The sequence below is a fragment of the Opisthocomus hoazin genome, chromosome 32 (genome assembly GCF_030867145.1).
Source record: "Opisthocomus hoazin isolate bOpiHoa1 chromosome 32, bOpiHoa1.hap1, whole genome shotgun sequence".
NCBI lineage: Eukaryota > Metazoa > Chordata > Aves > Opisthocomiformes > Opisthocomidae > Opisthocomus > Opisthocomus hoazin.
Window position 1 is genome coordinate 2,422,350 of NC_134445.1, and position 15,675 is coordinate 2,438,024.

The window sequence follows — 15,675 nt, forward strand, 5'->3', positions numbered from 1 at the left end:
GAAGGTGCTGGGTGCAGGACTGACCTGTGTCGACGGACGTCTTCAGGGACAGACAGACAGCGCGTTGAGAAGGGATGGGGAGGGGGAAACCCCCACCGACCCCCCTGGGGCCGGGCTGTGGGGTGAGCTCAACCCTATATTAGACAACAGAGAATCTCCGGGGGGGGGGGGGAAAGAAGCTGCCCGCAAAGTAAACAGCGCGAAACCCCACCGCAGCCTCCCCTCAGCCCCTCTTGCCCTGTTGTGTCCCAGGTTTGATCCCGTTTCTTCCCATTTTAAGCCCGTTCTCCCCACAAAGCCGGGGGGGAGGGGCGGGAAGGGGGTGTCGAGCCGCACCCCGCGGGGCGCATGGCGGGATTTTGCAACCGCTTCCCGAGAAACCTTGGCTCTCCGGGGGCTGGAGCAAGCGCGTGAGTCACCCCCGGGACGGGGTATCGCCGCTGCCGGCGGTGCCGCCGGCTGCCGGACCATCATCATCCTCCCCCAGCCCCACTGATCCCCAGCCGAGCCCGGGGACCCCTGTCCCCAGGCTGAGGGAGCACGAAGGCTCCGGCTCATGGCCGCAGCGCGGTGAATCCGCATCTCTCGTGGGAGAATTAAATCCTCCCGCAGCCCCGCGCGTCACCAGGCCCCCGCGCGGGAGCGATTCCGCAGCTTCGCGCCGGCACCGCGCGGGTCGGCAATGAGGAGCGGAGCGGGAACGCGAGGGCTGTGCCGGGGTCCGGCCCCGGATTCCCTCGCGGGGGAAAAGCAGCAGGAGAGCGGCTGGAAATCAGCTGCGACCGCCCCGGCTCGCGACAGAGCGCGCGAATCAACCGTCCTGCCAGCCGCCAGCCTTCCTCGCAGCGCGGGGCGCGGGGGGAAGGAGGGTTTGGCAGCAGCGCCGCGTTTCAGGGGGTCGAGGAGCACGTGGCAGCGGCGCGGGCAAGGCGAGGTCCGCGGGGCACCCGCTGCGCCGCGGCTCGGGACGTATCTGAACATTTAGAACGGCTGCGCCGGTGGCGATGGGCAGCGGTGGGACGGGGACGCGCAGCCTTGCCCGTGCCAAATCCCCCCCCACCCCGGCTCCACGCGCAGCCCGCGCCCCGGCCTCCCGAAAAAGTTCAGCGCCGCTAAATTGTCTCTAATGAACTCCCGTTTCTTCCCAGACGTTGTTTGCTCTCCTTGGCCTCGTTAAAGCAATTTGAAAACAGTTAGCGAAGCGCGTTGCCCACGCAGATGGCAGCCGGTGAACTCGGCGGTGGCGGCTGCGGGGCGGCTGCCGCGCTCGTGTGCGTCGCGGGCGCGTTTCCTCTGGGGGTTTCGGGTTCAGGGGACGCTTCACCAACCCCGGGATCATCAGGCGGGGGCTTTCTCGCAGCGTTTCTTGCCGCTTCATTCGATGCTGCCGAGCGCCGCGCCCCGGCTGGGTTTCTGAGGATGGAAAGGGAGAACCCGCCAAAGAGGGGCTGCGTCTTTCAGCCTGGGGGTGTAACGCGCCCGGGCGATGGAACAGCTTCGGGCTGGGGCTGCGGCACCGGCCGAACCGGCTGAGCCCAAAGCCCCGTGCTCCACGCTTGACTCACGTCACCGGTACTGGGATTTCGGGTGGCCGAGGTCAGTCCCGGTGACCTGGCTGGTTGCGGTGGCCCAAATACCACCCGAACCCGGGCGTCCTGCCGGCCCTCGGTCCCCAGACCTCCGAGGGCTTCGCACGGGCTCGTTCATGCTCGGGATGCGAAGCCCCAGGCTCTGCGGCACGCCGAGGGCGGCTGCCGGGACGAGCGGAGCAGCCCGGGGGCTGCAAACCACCACGGCTGTGCCGGGAACCTGCCCGCCCTCGGTCGTAGACGTCTCCGGCAGCGGAGCTGTGCCGAGGCCCTCGCGGATGCTGCTGTCTCCAGTCCCGAGGCGGGCGGTGAATCAGCTCTCCCGCTGCCCTGACTCTGATCTAAGCCCCAGAAAAACAGGAGAGCTCTCTCGAGGCTGCAAGCAGACAGCGGTTTTGCAGGGTGCGGCGGCAGGTCTCCCAGGTGTCCCCCCGAAATCGGGAGAGGAGGGAGATGAGCCCAGCAAACGCTGCAGCTGCGAAGCCAGACGGAGGGTGTTTGCCGGGTGATGAATGTGGCGAAGCGCTCCGAGTGTGTGGTGGCTGCTTACGTAGAGATAGAATCACAGAATCACAGAATCACAGAATCATTAAGGCTGGAAAAGATCTCGAAGCTCAAGTCCAAGCGTCACCCCAACACACCCACGCCTGCTGAACCATGTCCCCAAGTGCCACATCCACATGGTTTTTGACCCCCTCCGTCCTGGCCCGGAGAGCCCAGACACTCCCAGTCTGCAAACAACATCTCCCTGCAATGAGGCGCTCGGAGGAGGGCTCGGTGGCCTGACAACCGAAGGAGCGACCAGGGTTCGTTTCAGGAAGGTCTGAGGCTTGAAAAACACCCCTCTGCGAGGAGCAGGGTGCTGATCTCATTCCTTGTGAGGAATCGGGCACTTGCAGGCTCCGTAAGCGCTTTGCGGCGTGGGAGCGCCAGCCCGGGGACACCCCAAACCCAGTTACGGCCACCAGCGCTCCCCAGTAACGCGGTTGGGAGCGGGCAGCCCAGCAGCCGCCTCCCCGGCAGCGAAGCTACGGAAACAGCATCGGCAGAGCCAGCCCAGGTCTGCTGCCAGCCCGGGGGGGCTCGCACCAGCCCCCCGGCCACGCTGCGACGCCGCACCTCCGGCATCGCACGGCTTCTTCACCACTGCGTCCAGGATCTGGGAATCACAGCATCACGGAACCATTGCGGTGGCGAAAGACCTCTGAGACCATCAAGCCCAACCGTCACCCCAACACCCCCACGCCTGCTAAACCACGTCCCCAGGTGCCACGTGCACGCAGTTTCTGAGCCCCTCCAGGGATGGGGACCCCACCACTGCCCTGGGCAGCCTGGTCCAAGGCCTGACCGCTCTTCCAGTGAAGAAGTTTCTCCCAATATCCAATCTGAACCTCCCTTGAGGCCATCGCCTCTCGTCCTGTCACTGGTGACCGGGGAGCAGAGCCCAACCCCCCCTCAGTGCCCCCTCCTGCCAGGGAGCTGCAGAGAGCGATGAGGTCTCCCCTCAGCCTCCTCGTCTCCAGCCTGAACAGCCCCAGCTCCCTCAGCCGCCCCCCACCAGCCTGGTTCCCCAGTCCCTCACCCTTTGCGGGCTCCTGGGGGGCATCACCTCACCGCCAGCATCCGGGGCCGTTTCTGATTAATTCAGAGACCAGCCCCCCTCACTACACCCTCCCTTCGGGTAGTTGTAGGGAGCAAATCTGGCAGGGAAGCAGCCGATCCAGCCGGGAAGCGGCCTCTGAACCACCGCCAGCTCTGGGGACGGAGCTCTGCAGCCCCTGGACTTCCCGGACCCCCGGAGCGAAGGCGAAGCGCGGTCTGGACCCCCCGACGCGCTCAGGGCCCAACGCTGCAGGGAGACGGTTCGCCCGGGAGTGCTGGGGGGGGGGCATTATTGTCCTGGTGCTGTTCGCCCCGTCCCAGTAAGGGACTAAGCAGGGGCCAGGAGCAAACGGGCAAGCTGCCGGAGCCCCCCGCGCTTTCTGCGGGGGCTCTGCCCCCAAAAGCGCCAGGCAGCGGCACCCCAAAGCCCCCAGCGGCACCCCCGAGTCCCCCCGGGGCTCCCCACAAGCCACAGGAGCAGGGTGGCACGGGCAGGGGGTCCGGCGGGGGAGCAGGGGTTGCCGGCGGGTCGGGGTCCCCAAGCCCGGCAGCCCCGGGGGAGCCCCCGCGGCGCGGGAGGCCACGTGCAATCTCCCGCCAGCCCTCGCCACGCCCCTAGTGGGCGGGGACTCGCGCAGCACCAACCTTATACGGTGCTGGGGGGCGGTGCCGGCGCGGGGACGCCCCCCAGGGGGGAGGTGCCGAGGCGGTGCCGTGCTGGCATTGGCGGGGGCGGGGAAGGGGCGGGGCGAGGGTGGGGGCGTGGCCCCGGGAAGGGGCGGGGCGCGGAGCCGGCCGGTTCCCGTCAAAAGGCGGCTCCGGGGCGGGGGGGGGACAGTGCTGGGAGCGCAGGTACCGGGGGCCGGGCTGGGGGCACCGGGGACTGGGCTGGGGGCACTGGGGACGCTGGTGCCGAGGGGAAACCCCCTCTCAGTGCCCGCCGTCGGCCGGCTCTCGGGGGCGGCCATGGCTCCGGTGGTCTCCGGGACACGGGTGATGCTGGCCGGGGGTGGGTGGGTGGCAGCTGCTGCCGTGGGGAAGCCCCTGGTGCTCCCATGGGCCGGGGAACACGGGTGTGGGGGGACAGCGGTGCTCCCTGTGGCCCGAGGGGCACGGGTGTGGGGTCACCCTCGGGTACCCACTGCTGGCTGGGGGGTCCCGTGGGTGTTTGGGGGGGGTGCACTGAGTCCCCTGGAAGTTTGGGGGTCCTGCGTGGGTGTTGGGGCTGCTCTGGTGCCCGGTGTGCTCCCTGGCTTGGGGTCCTGTGCGGGCATGGGGCTCCATGCATTCCCCATCCAGGTTTGGGCACCCTCTGTGTTTCGCCCCCCAGCTGGGGGTCCTGCGTGGCCCCCCCCCCTAGCACCCTGTGTCTCCCCTCAGCTGGGGGCCCTTGGGGCTGTTTAGGGCTTCCCCTGCCAAAAGTGGGGTCCCCTTGGGGTCGGGGAGGTCCCTCCCAGCCTTCCTGGGAGTTGTGGGGTGGCTCTGGATTTGGGGGTGTCAGGGCCCCCAGTCTGGGGTCTGACCACCCCTTGCTGGGCTCAGCTTGGAGCTGGGGGGGGTGGTGTTCTTGGGGGTGCTTTTCTTCCCCCCAAACTCTGGGTGATTTAACCCTTTCTGGGCTGGTTTCCCCTGGGGCCAGCACAAGGATGGGGAGAAGCTGGACACAGTCCCGTACCCCAAGTTGGGGTGAACCCCCCCTTTCCTCTCCGTAGCCCTGAGCCCTTTCTTGAGCTTGGGAAGCCACCTTGCCCCTCTCCCCATGTCCCGTCCCTGGGTGCCCATCGCCCGGGCTCCCTGTACCCTTGCTGGGGGGGCCTGAAGCTGGTGAATTACCTGGGTGCTCTTGGGGTGCTTAACTGGTGTTTTGGGGTTTCCAGCTTGTTTCTTACCAACAGACTGGTCTCGGGCTCAGATAACTGCCCGATTAACAACCGGCTCCAAAATGCATCTTAAACTTTATCTCCCAATTAAGTGGTTTTTTTGAAGGGAGGGGAAAGATATCAAATGTCAGGCTGAAACCCCAGCGTGGTGGTAACTGCAGGCGTTTAACTCCCCAGGGACTTTTTGGCTGTCCCGGAGCGATCCCGCTGGATGCGGCTGCCGGGATCTTCCAGCTGCGAGCTCCCAGCACCAAGACGCTGAAGGTACCGGGGGTCTTCCGGCAGCTCCTATACAAAGGGGGGGGGGGGGTCTCCTTCCCTAGGCCAAGTGGGGCACCCAGGGCCAGGACCGAGTCCCCAGAGGGACCTGGGGGTTGTGGGGGGCTGGGCTGGGGTGGGGTGGGTGGAGGTGAGCTGCTCCCAATTTTTTTCCACTTATTTGAGCCTGGAGCCTTCAGCATTCAGAGTTTCTTCAGAAACTGGTTTTCTGAGAAGCCCGTCCCGGCTTTGCGGCGTTGCTCTCCTCCCACACGAGCCGGGCAGTGACTCATCTTCCTCCGAGGACTGGGCTGAAGGAGCTCCAGTCATCTCGGGGCAGCGCGCGTCCCCTTCCGAAGGGACCCGGCCGTCTCCTCCACGTCCCGCTCGGCTCTGCCGATGCTTCCCCCGCATCTGCCGGGGAGCTGGGCTGCTGTGGGTTCATGCTCCGAGTGCTCTGCGCGGGTCGGGAGGAATATTTCACCTGTCTGCTCTGGGGGAGGAAGCGAAGGCTGCAATTCATCATTTGAATAAACCCTCTTCTTCCTCCTCTGAAGCAGCCGGTTAGAACTGAGTCAAAGCAGATCGGGTCGGTGGCTGTCGGCTGCGCTTTCGGGTGAGCCTGGGGAAAATGTGCTTAACTGGGAGCTGGGGGGGGGAAACCAGTGGCAGGCGGCAGCTGGGTAGCTCTGGGAGCCAGGCGTTGGTGTGGCGTGGACAGCTGTCCCTCTGTCCTTGGCACCCTGAGGGGTGAGGAAGAGGAGTGGGATGAGGAAGAAGAGCGGGGAGGTCAGGTGCGGGAGGCGTTGGCTGGCAGATGTCTGCCCCAGATCTCGGGGTTCGTCCGTAACAGATCAGGTGTGAGATCTCCGTGCGGGACTTCGAATAACAAAGGCGTGAAGGACGAAAATAGGTTTTTCATCCGGCAGGAATTTGCCTCGGGTCAGTTCGTTTCTGGCTGGGTGTTTGTTCCCTGAATCCCGACGCACGGAAGACAAAATAACTGGATAATCTGGCCTCTCTATTTAATAGCTAACCGGGGGAGCGGCCGCTTCCCTCCCCGTGCCCAGAGCTGCACGCGGGAATAATCTTTAACCGCAGCGCAGTCGGCCTGGCCCGGACTTCCCGTGGCTGGCGAGGGGGAAGCGCTGACATTCGGCTGGCGGGGGGAGGCACCGGCGGTGCTGAGCGCGGGTCCGTCCCCGCCGTGCGATGCCCGAGCGCGCGCGTCTTCCTCTGCCGGAGCGGGAGCCCACGGGAGCTGTGAGAGGAAGGGGCGCGGGGTGAGGTCTGGTGGCTCTGGTGTGACCCCCTCAGCCCAGTTACGGCTGGGGGGAAGCTGTGTCTGGGGGCTGTGCCGTGGGTGGGTGTCGGACGCTGCCACCAGGGAGTTTCCGAACGCCGCGTCGCGGGGGGGGGGATGAAGTCCCACTTCTGCGTGTGGGGCGTCCCGTTTTGGAGATGTCTGGTGGGCAGTGGGTTTCGCGTGGTGGCCTTCTGAATTTGAATACGATGCAGGTGGCATCTCAATGCCATCGTGTTGGTGGGGACGTGTCTCGGGGCTGGGCAGGGTCTCGTCCCGTCCCGCAGGATCGAGCCCTGGCGGAGCTGGATGCGGCAGCCCGGGGTGCGGAGCTGCCTGCATCCCAGTTCCTCCTCGCAGCTGGAGATGCTGGGAAGCTGGGAGCCGGACGGTGCCTCCCGCAGAAGCTCTGCTTGCTGCTGACTTTCCTGCTGGTTCCCCCTTTGGTGACCTCCCGCTCGTGTCTCTTGGGTGAGAGGTGCCAGCGGAGCGACTCGGGGCTCCGCGCCGGGGGCTTGCGTAACCCGTGCGTGACGGCTCGCCACGCATCGCCGAGGCGGGGGGAGCTGGGGGGGGCAAAACACCCACGGGGCGGTGGGTGAAAGTTGTTGCGACAGCCGGCCGCTCGTCGGGCAGGCGTGGAGCATCTGGTTTCTGTTGGTGGTTTTCTTCCCCCCCTCACACGAAGCCGTGTTTCTGGAGACCCGAAGGCGACGGCTTCGGCGTTGCGGTCTCCCTGTTACCCTCTTGTTGCCCGCTCCAGCGCGATGGCAAATACACCCCCCGCTATCCACCAGAACCCCGGGGTGGGGGTGAGAGGCAGCGGTGCTGATTTAGGGCAGTTCTGTGAAGGTGGGGATTAAAATATAACCCCAAAATGAGAAAAATATGACCATAAATCTATTGACCAGCAATTCACTGCAAAGCGTTGCTGACTGGACAGCACCGCTCCGATTTGGGCTGTTTGTGTTAAATTTTGGCTCTGAAGCTGTGCCCGCTGTGGAGGAGTGAAGAACCAGGTGAAAACAAAGGTGGACTGGCTGATGGTCCCTTCCAGTTGAGCTCTTCTGTCCTAGAAATGAATAGGACCTTTTTTTGACCAAGATCTGTGCGCTGGTGCTCAGCTGAAAGCCCGTGAGGACAGCTCGTTCCCCCTAGGCTGGGCGAGGGGAGTGATGGTTAAACCAAGGCGTGAGGAACACAAATGGCACGGGGAGCAAAAGTCCAGGGCGATAAGGAACGTTGAAGGCTCCTGAAGGCTTCAAAATGGAGCTGCTCAGCAGTGACCTGTGGAAGCAGAGGTGATGGCCAGGGACCAGGTCCCCTCGTACTGCTGAGTCCTTGGGGTGGCTTCAGCCACGGACCCTTGTGCAGAGGAACCTGATGAGGTTCAACCAGGGCAAGGGCAGGGTCCTGCACCTGGGGAGGAACAACCCCAGGCACCAGCACAGGCTGGGGCTGAGCTGCTGGAGAGCAGCTCTGCGGAGAGGGACTGGGAGTGCTGGGGGACGACAGGGTGACCATGAGCCAGCAGCGTGCCCTGGGTGCCAAGAAGGCTAAGGGGATCCTGGGGTGGATGAGGAGGAGTGTGGGCAGCAGGTCAGGGAGGTTCTCCTGCCCCTCTGCTCTGCCCTGCTGAGGCCCCATCTGCAGTGCTGGGTCCAGTGCTGGGCTCCCCAGTTCAAGAAAGATGAGGAGCTACTGGAGAGAGTCCAGCGCAGGGCTACGAGGATGAGGAGGGGACAGGAGCATCTCTCCTGTGAGGAGAGGCTGAGGGAGCTGGGCTTGTTCAGCCTGGAGAAGAGAAGGCTGCGAGGGGACCTTCGAAATGCCTCTAAATATCTGCAGGGTGGGGGTCAGGAGGATGGGGCCAGACTCTTCCCAGTGGTGTCCAGTGACAGGACAAGGGGCAACAGGCACAAACTGAAGCAGAGGAAGCTCCAGCTGAACCCGAGGAAGAACTTCTTCCCTCTGAGGGTGATGGAGCCCTGGCACAGGCTGCCCAGGGAGGCTGTGGAGTCTCCTTCTCTGGAGATATTCCAGCCCCGCCTGGCCGCGGTGCTGTGCAGCCTGCTCTGGGTGACCCTGCTTGGGCAGGGGTTGGGCTGGGGGACCCACAGAGGTCCCTGCCACCCCCTGCCATGCTGGGATTCTGTGACTGGTGTGGCAGGGCTGTCACCAGTGCTGCTCTCACCCGCTTCCACCTTCAGTTCGTTTGCTGAATCAGCTCAACTCCGCACAATTTTCTTATCTGTGGTGTTTAATGGTGGTATCGGTGTAAGCCTCCCATTTGTAAATGACTTTTGGCTACTAATAAATCGAAACGGGGTGTAAAAATGCTGAAAAACACTCCCTGGACCCTTGATCTGTATATCTAAACGCAGTTTCCTCATTGCCAGGAATCCATGCTGTCTGCCCCAGGCGCTGGGACCTGCTGGCCTGACTGCTGAGCTGTGATTTTTCCTGGCTGGTGGGACACTGGTGAGTGATTCTCCTGCCTTGAACAAGTCCTGTGCGTGTTCATAGCTCCTGGGGACTTCTGGTGACAGCGCTGGTGTGCTGGGTGAGGTGAGCTGGGTCGAGAAAGGCATCGTCCAGCAGGGCCTTCTGCTCTCTCTCTTTGGAAAAGCCTGCGCCTCTTCCCAAGGCGCTGCACGCCGGAGCCCTGTGCTCTCCTCGTCTCCAGGTCTCCCCATCCCGGGAGCTGATGCCCGGCTGGCGTCGGTGCCACTTCCATGTCTCAACGCCGGGCTGCGACACACAACCCCTCCCGCTTCACCAGCGCTCCCGCTCCTCCGACTTGCGTGGCAAGAAGCCTCCCGCGCCTGGCCGCGGCGGCGGGGCACGCGTCCGGTCCCTTGCCCGCCGGGCACGCTGGCGTCCCGTGCCATCTGTCCCCACTGCTGGGGCTTCGGGGCTGTGTCAGGTCCACGTCCAGGGACGTAGATAGTGCTGACACGGAGGGTTCCTTAGAAATAAGCACCTGGGAGCTCCATAAATCCGTGCGTTCAGAGCACAGGTAAGATACAACTTCTCTATGTTTAGAGTCACTCAGTTCTGCGGCACAGGCAGCGTCCTGGACGGGACCTGCCAGCGTTGGCCGACCTCTGCGTCCCCGGAGGGATGGTGAGCGCCGGGGCACTGCCTGCCACCCGCACGGCTCGAGCACGGTGCCCGGGGAGATGCAGCCCAAGTCGCCTGTCTTCCGCTGATCCGCATCTTCCAGGGCCTTGTGCCCTCTTGGTCAGGAGATTTTTCTTCGCTTGGCGCTGTTTTCACCAGGTGAAGAGAGATCTGATGTCCGTAGCCCGGCTTGCGCTGAGTGGGGAGATGATGCTGACTAATCCTGAACTTGAAACTGAATTTTGAGGATTTCCCGAAGGGGCAGAGCCCTTCTCCACCCGCAGTCCTGGCACATCGCTCTCCTCCGCCTTTCCTCCCGGGATCTGGGTGCAGGCAGTGCTCGTACCTGTCCGTGCCTGATGACCGGGGTTTCGCGTGGTGCCCTCGCTGGCACGCTCCGAGGAGAGCCCATGGTTTTCCTGCTGCATGCCCAGACGTTCGAGTAACCCTGTGGTCTGGTCAGTGTTGGACGGAGGAGGAGAAACCTGTTCTTCCGTGCCCTGGGTGGCCTCCCAGACTGTCCTCGCTGTTGACACTGCGCATTACTGGGAGAGGGCACAGAAACTGGTGTGGCTGGGCTGCTGGGTGCTCTTGAGATATAAATTATCACTTGCTGTAGCGGGGTGGGAGAGCTGAGGTCTGTACCAGGACCACTGCGCGAGGCGATTGCACTGCAGGAACCGCTTCCTTCTGTGTGGTGCTTGCCGTGGATGATGGAGCTTCAGACTGGTGAGATGTGGTGACAAAACCTCTGTGACTCCGGTTCTGGGATCTCTGCTGCAGAAACACAGCAGGGAAGAGGATGCTGTGGGATCGGAGGCAGCACCTCGCAGCCCCGGGCGCTCTTGTCTCTCTTAACGGCGACTGCTGCGTTTCTGGCTGCCCTTTAACCAGCTCATAGGGGTCTGCCGAGAGGTCGCTGCTCTGCTCGTGGCTCTTAAGGAAACCAAAGCTTGTCGGGAACGCTGGGGCTGGAGGGGCGTGGGTGGCTGTGCAGGGTGGGAGGCAAGAAAGCCCAGAATTCGTATAAGCAGTGAACGAGAAGACACAGCTACAACAAGCTGAGCTCCAGGAGTTGGTGTGCACGGTGGAGACCCTTCCTCAGGAGATGGTGGGGGTCAGTTTGGATGTTCACCTGCAGCTCTTACTCTCTTCTGTCTGCATGCACGCAGGTGTTCCTGGCTGCAGAGATGACACGACTCAGGTTTTTTCCTCCCATAAACTGGAAATATCCCACTGGGATGCTCCAGCTCGGTCTTTTCAGTGCAGGCAGGTCCAGGGCTACACTGATTCTGAGTCCCAGCTCCTGGGTTGCGTTGTAACCTCCTGCTTGAACACAACGATGGGACTTTCAGTCCTGTTATGCTGTATATTGGGAATTTTTTTCTTCCCAAGCAACAAGACTCTTGTAATACCACTTACTGTCTGCTGTGACGCCAGGTTCCTGGGAAGCGTGCTCGGTGGCGGAGCTGGATCTCTCGCACGCAGCAGACCTCCCCCCTGGCTTATCCCGGTCCTGGGAGAGGGCTGGTCAAGGCTTGTGTTTCTCTGGTGTTGATTTAGGGTGAGTAATCCATCGCGAATCCACGCTGCTGTCGCTCGCTGCTTCTCCAAGCGCAGCTTTCCCTACATGGGTGTCTTTCCCCACCCTAAGAAATGAGATTTCTTGCAGCTCCTTAGGAAATAAGGCAGCTGGGTAGGAAATCGGTAACTGGAGCAGCTCAGCAAGCCTAGATAGCTGCAAGGGGTTTTAAAAGTTCTCTGTCCCCTTTCACAAGAGGGTTTTGCTTGCCACAAGGTAGGTTTGTGAGGGTAGCTGGGTATTTTAGACCTTTTGCAGCAAACATCTAACATAATCTGCTTCCAGCACAGGCTGGCCCAAGCTGCCAGGTCTCCACTTCTGGGAATGACCTCAGATGTTGCCCTCTACCTGCTGGAATCCGAGTGAATTAGTTTATTATTTCAAAGGCCACTGGAGCAGCTCAGAAGGGCCCTGCCTTTTCCACGTACGTTAGGACTTTGTGAATCCCGAGACCTTGAATTCTGGACTCTGCCTGCAGAGCTCTGGGTCGGTGCCTGGCGAAGCAGAGCTGCCCTTCTGCGGCTTGGCCGTGGGGTGGGTGCTGCTGGAGGGGCTGGCCTGGCTTGGGGCACTGCTGCTGAGCAGGTCTGGGGAACGTCTGTGCTGCAGCGTCCGACCCGGCTGGGTGGGCTTCGCTGCAGCTCTGGCAGGGAGCCCGATGCCTCGCCAGCCCTCCCACCCTCTCTGGGGCAGCCTGAAGGCAGCTGGGAGCGGCTTCTGCGGGAGAGCGGACATTCAGCTCCTGGCTCTCGTTCCGAATCGGGGGAGGAAGGTTCACATTCTCTTCTTCAGCCAACCTTCGGTTCCTCTCCAAAACCTAGGGCAGGTCTTCAGCAGATGCCTCTTTCTGTGCAGACCTCAGTAGTGTTCTCTAGCTTAATCAGCTGAAGTCTTTCCTCCCTCTCTAGCGGGGAAAAAAACCCCAACACAGGCTTGATATGATAAATGAGATTTTCGGTATTGAGGTTGTTGGGGAGTCCCTGGGGGGCTGGGTGTTCTTGGGGCGATTTCTCTCTCTGCTGGGGAGTGATCGAGCGATTTGCATGCTTCGCGAGAACCTGTTTGCATATATTTCGAAATAAGGGAGAAGCTCTGCAGGAGCGTGGTATTTGCCACATGCAGGGGCAGCTCCTTGCTGTTGGCCTTTCCGCAATCTCTGCAAGAGGAGGGAGAGGATTCCTCGGCTGCTTTCACCCTGGAATTAGTGACTGGGGAAACAGAGGCACGGACGAAGCACAGGAGCAATTTGGGGTGAGAGGAGGGGGTGATTGAAATCTAGAAAGGGTTCAGGTGGCACAAAGCATCACGGGGAAGCTTCTGTGGAAATAATGGCTGCTCTGAATTCGCCTGAGCAGAATATTCCCTTTGACCTGTCCTTGCCGTGCCCTGCCATTAGCTGGGCGCAGGCGTGGTGGCGTTACCCGGAGGCACGGCGGTGCGGGCAGAGCGGCGGCCGTATCCGCCTGCGAATCGCGTTGACTAAGCTTAAGGCAGAGTTTCCACTGGAAACACGAGCTTGGAGAGAGAACTCTTCCAGATAAGAAGTGAAAATGTGGAAGAAGAGCTATTAGGTGCTGCTCCCATCTGCAGTTAAAATCACAAGCCGCAGGGGTAGGGAAGGCGGAGACGACTGCTGATAATTTGTGAATGGGTTGGGGCTACAGCCCCTCCATGCCAAGCGCTGTGCAGCTGCTGTGGATTTAATTTAGGAGCCTGTTCTGTGGTTGGGGATGCTTTGTGCTCAGCCAGGAGCCCAGGGCGAGCCAGCGCCCGGTTGGGCATCGCTGCTGCTGCATCCTCCAGCCAAGGACACGGACCCTGCGCGCGGAGGTCGTCATCGTTAAATAGCAATAAAGCCATGGCGGGCAAAAGAAGTGCCGGCTGCCCTGGCTGCGGTGCCGAGGAGGGAGGCCGTGCTGGTGAACACGTGTTTGTTCACTGCAGCCAGCTGAAAAGCAGAGCTCTGCTGCGCGGGGCTCGGTGGCAGCAGCCCTGCAGCAGCCTCGGCTCCTCAGGAGGTGCCTTCGGTAGCTCCAGGCTGGGTTTTGCTTTTCTTTTTGATTTTTCTTGTTGATGGCTTCCCATGGCTAGCTTTACTCCGCAGCTCCCAGACGCCTTAGCGCAGTCAAATAGGAAGCCCCGCAGTCGAGGAGCAGGCTGAGCAGGACTTTTCTCTGCTTTCCCAGCCTGCAGTAAATCAAACACAGCAGAAAAAAAAAAAACAACCCCAAACCCTCTTGGTGGGACTCCTTTCTGTGCTTTGTCCCTGTCTTTCTCCTGGGCTAATGAATACACAGGGCAGGGACGATGCTGGCCGAGAGCTGCGGGGAGCTGGGGCAGGCTCCGCGAGCAGCCCTGCTGTGGCTTTGCAGGGTCGGAGCTGGGGGTCTCACACGGACCCCGGCTGGATGCGCCCGAGGCGGCTGGGAGCAGGCTCTGCCCCCGAATCTGGGCAGGGCACCTCGCGGGCTGCTCCGGTGAGCCGGAGGGGAAGCTGGCGGGGGCTGAATCCTTCCCCAGAACTGGCACTTGCGCACCTCCTTTCCAGGTAACTTCACAGCAGGGTGCTCCTCTTCCAGCCCCTCGCCCACAGGAGTGGGGTGAAGCTGGGTGAAGCCAAGGCGTCCATCCGCGGTGGGAAGGAGCCCGCGGTGGGAAGGAGCCCGCGGTGGGAAGGAGCCCGCGGTGGGAAGGAGCCCATGGTGGGAAGGAGCCCGCGGCGGCCGCTTGGCCAGCGTGTGCGTGGGAACGTGCCGCCCATGGGCACGGTGCCTGCCAGCTTGGGCAAACAGGAGCTTTGAGGGGCAAACGTGCATTGCCCATCCCCACCCCTGCGGTTGTTGCCGCATCCTTGCGCGTAGCGATGCGGGGACTTCGGAAAAAGCCGGAATGGGCTCCGCGCACCCATCTGTCACCCAGCCCGCGCCTGTGCGGGGCTCTCCGTCTCGGCAGAGCTCCTCGCTGGGACTGCAGCCCCGGGCAGGCTTGGGGCTGAGCCAGCTGCGCCGAGCGCTTCTGCCAAGCCTGGGTGGGCGAAGCCGATGGGGCATCGCGCCTCCGGCTGCTGGGCTGGGGAGAAGGTCCCCGTGCCCCTTCGGAGCACGCGGTGAAGTGGTGGGGATGGTAAACTGGGAGAAACTGGTGTCGTGCAGGGTTTTCTAGCAGAATAAAATAGCCCTGTCCTGTTGCGGGTGCGGCGTAACTGGATCTGGCAGCGCTCGAGGGAGCGCGGTTTGGGGAGCGCGGACAGGCAGCTGCAGCAGGATTTTAAATTCAGGTTATAAATGCAGCGCTGCCCCGGCGCCGGAGCTGTTGCTGAGCTGATCCGGTTTTGTGTCTTGCAGCTGCCTCTTCCCTGAAACCATAAACACCCGCAGCGGCTTCCGAGTGAGCGCCAGCCACCGCGGCTGCCATTGCGTGGCTCCGAGGCGTGGTGCTTCTCGCCGCCTTCCCCCCGCTCTCCAGCCTGCCGGGCGTGGGTTCGGCGGCCGCCGTCGCTTCTCGGTCGTGACTAACATCCTCCCCGTGGCACGGCTCGGGAAATGAGGCGCTCGGCAGCTCGCCGGCCGCCATGGGCTCCCCGCTCCGCCAGATGCCTGGGTATTTCTTTTTTAGGTTGCTCCTCAAGCCTGACGCCTTGGGAAAGGTGGTTTTTTTATTTTTGCTCTTGGTGGCTCGCAGACCTGGGGCAGGGTCCCAGGCTGGACGAAAGCCTGCGCAGCAAACGCGGTGCCCGCGGGCAGGGGATCCTCGCCGGGGGGAGAAGCATCCCGTGCCTGCGGGGTGAGCTTTTCCCCCCCCAAGAAGTGCAGATCGGGCAGGGGGGCGGTGGTCCCTGGTGATGCCCTCTCCCATTCGAGGCACGGGGGGGGATGTTGATTAATTAAACACAACTTGTCCGAAGTGCCAGCTCCCAGGAGGACTGAGCGAGAGAGGAATATTGCCCTGTGTGTGTGACAGAGGAAAACGGGCGCCATGGAGCCCAGACAGCAGGGCTGGCTTCCCCCAGGACGTGGGACCCCCATCTCTTCCACGCTGGAACTCGGCTTTGCCAGGGCTGGGAGCTTGGAGGTTGCTGGGCTTGTTTTTCCCCCCTCTGCCTTTGCTCCCTGCGCTCCCGTTCCTGGGTGAGCTGCCCGAGCACGGCTCCGTTTGATCTGCCCTGCTGCTCGCTCTGTCGGTTGGCAAACTTTCACCCTTCCCTCTCCGTATTTTCCTGTTCTTTTTATCTTGGGAGCAGCTGGAGCTGCTGCAAATCGCCTCTGCCCTGCGTTGGGGGGGTCTTCTCTTGAAGAAGCATCTCCTGAGGCTGGGTGGGGAGAGGGCTCTGGGGGCCGG

At 62.5% G+C, this 15,675-nt stretch overlaps 1 protein-coding gene across 5 annotated transcripts in view; it reads left to right on the forward strand.

The window, feature by feature from the left end:
* Positions 1–3,988: 3,988 nt before the first annotated feature.
* The window catches only part of VDR (vitamin D receptor), a 39,189-nt gene continuing 27,502 nt past the window's right edge, over positions 3,989–15,675 (forward strand). For 2 of the 5 annotated variants that reach the window (XM_075445670.1, XM_075445675.1), the window contains exons 1-3: positions 3,989–4,043; positions 5,249–5,335; positions 9,032–9,113. The gene's annotated coding sequence lies outside the window, so the exon portion shown is untranslated. Of the gene's footprint in view, positions 4,044–5,248; positions 5,336–5,873; positions 5,946–6,510; positions 6,613–9,031; positions 9,114–12,520; positions 12,589–15,675 lie in introns of those variants that run through there. The other 3 variants (XM_075445671.1, XM_075445672.1, XM_075445674.1) reach the window with 3 other exon arrangements.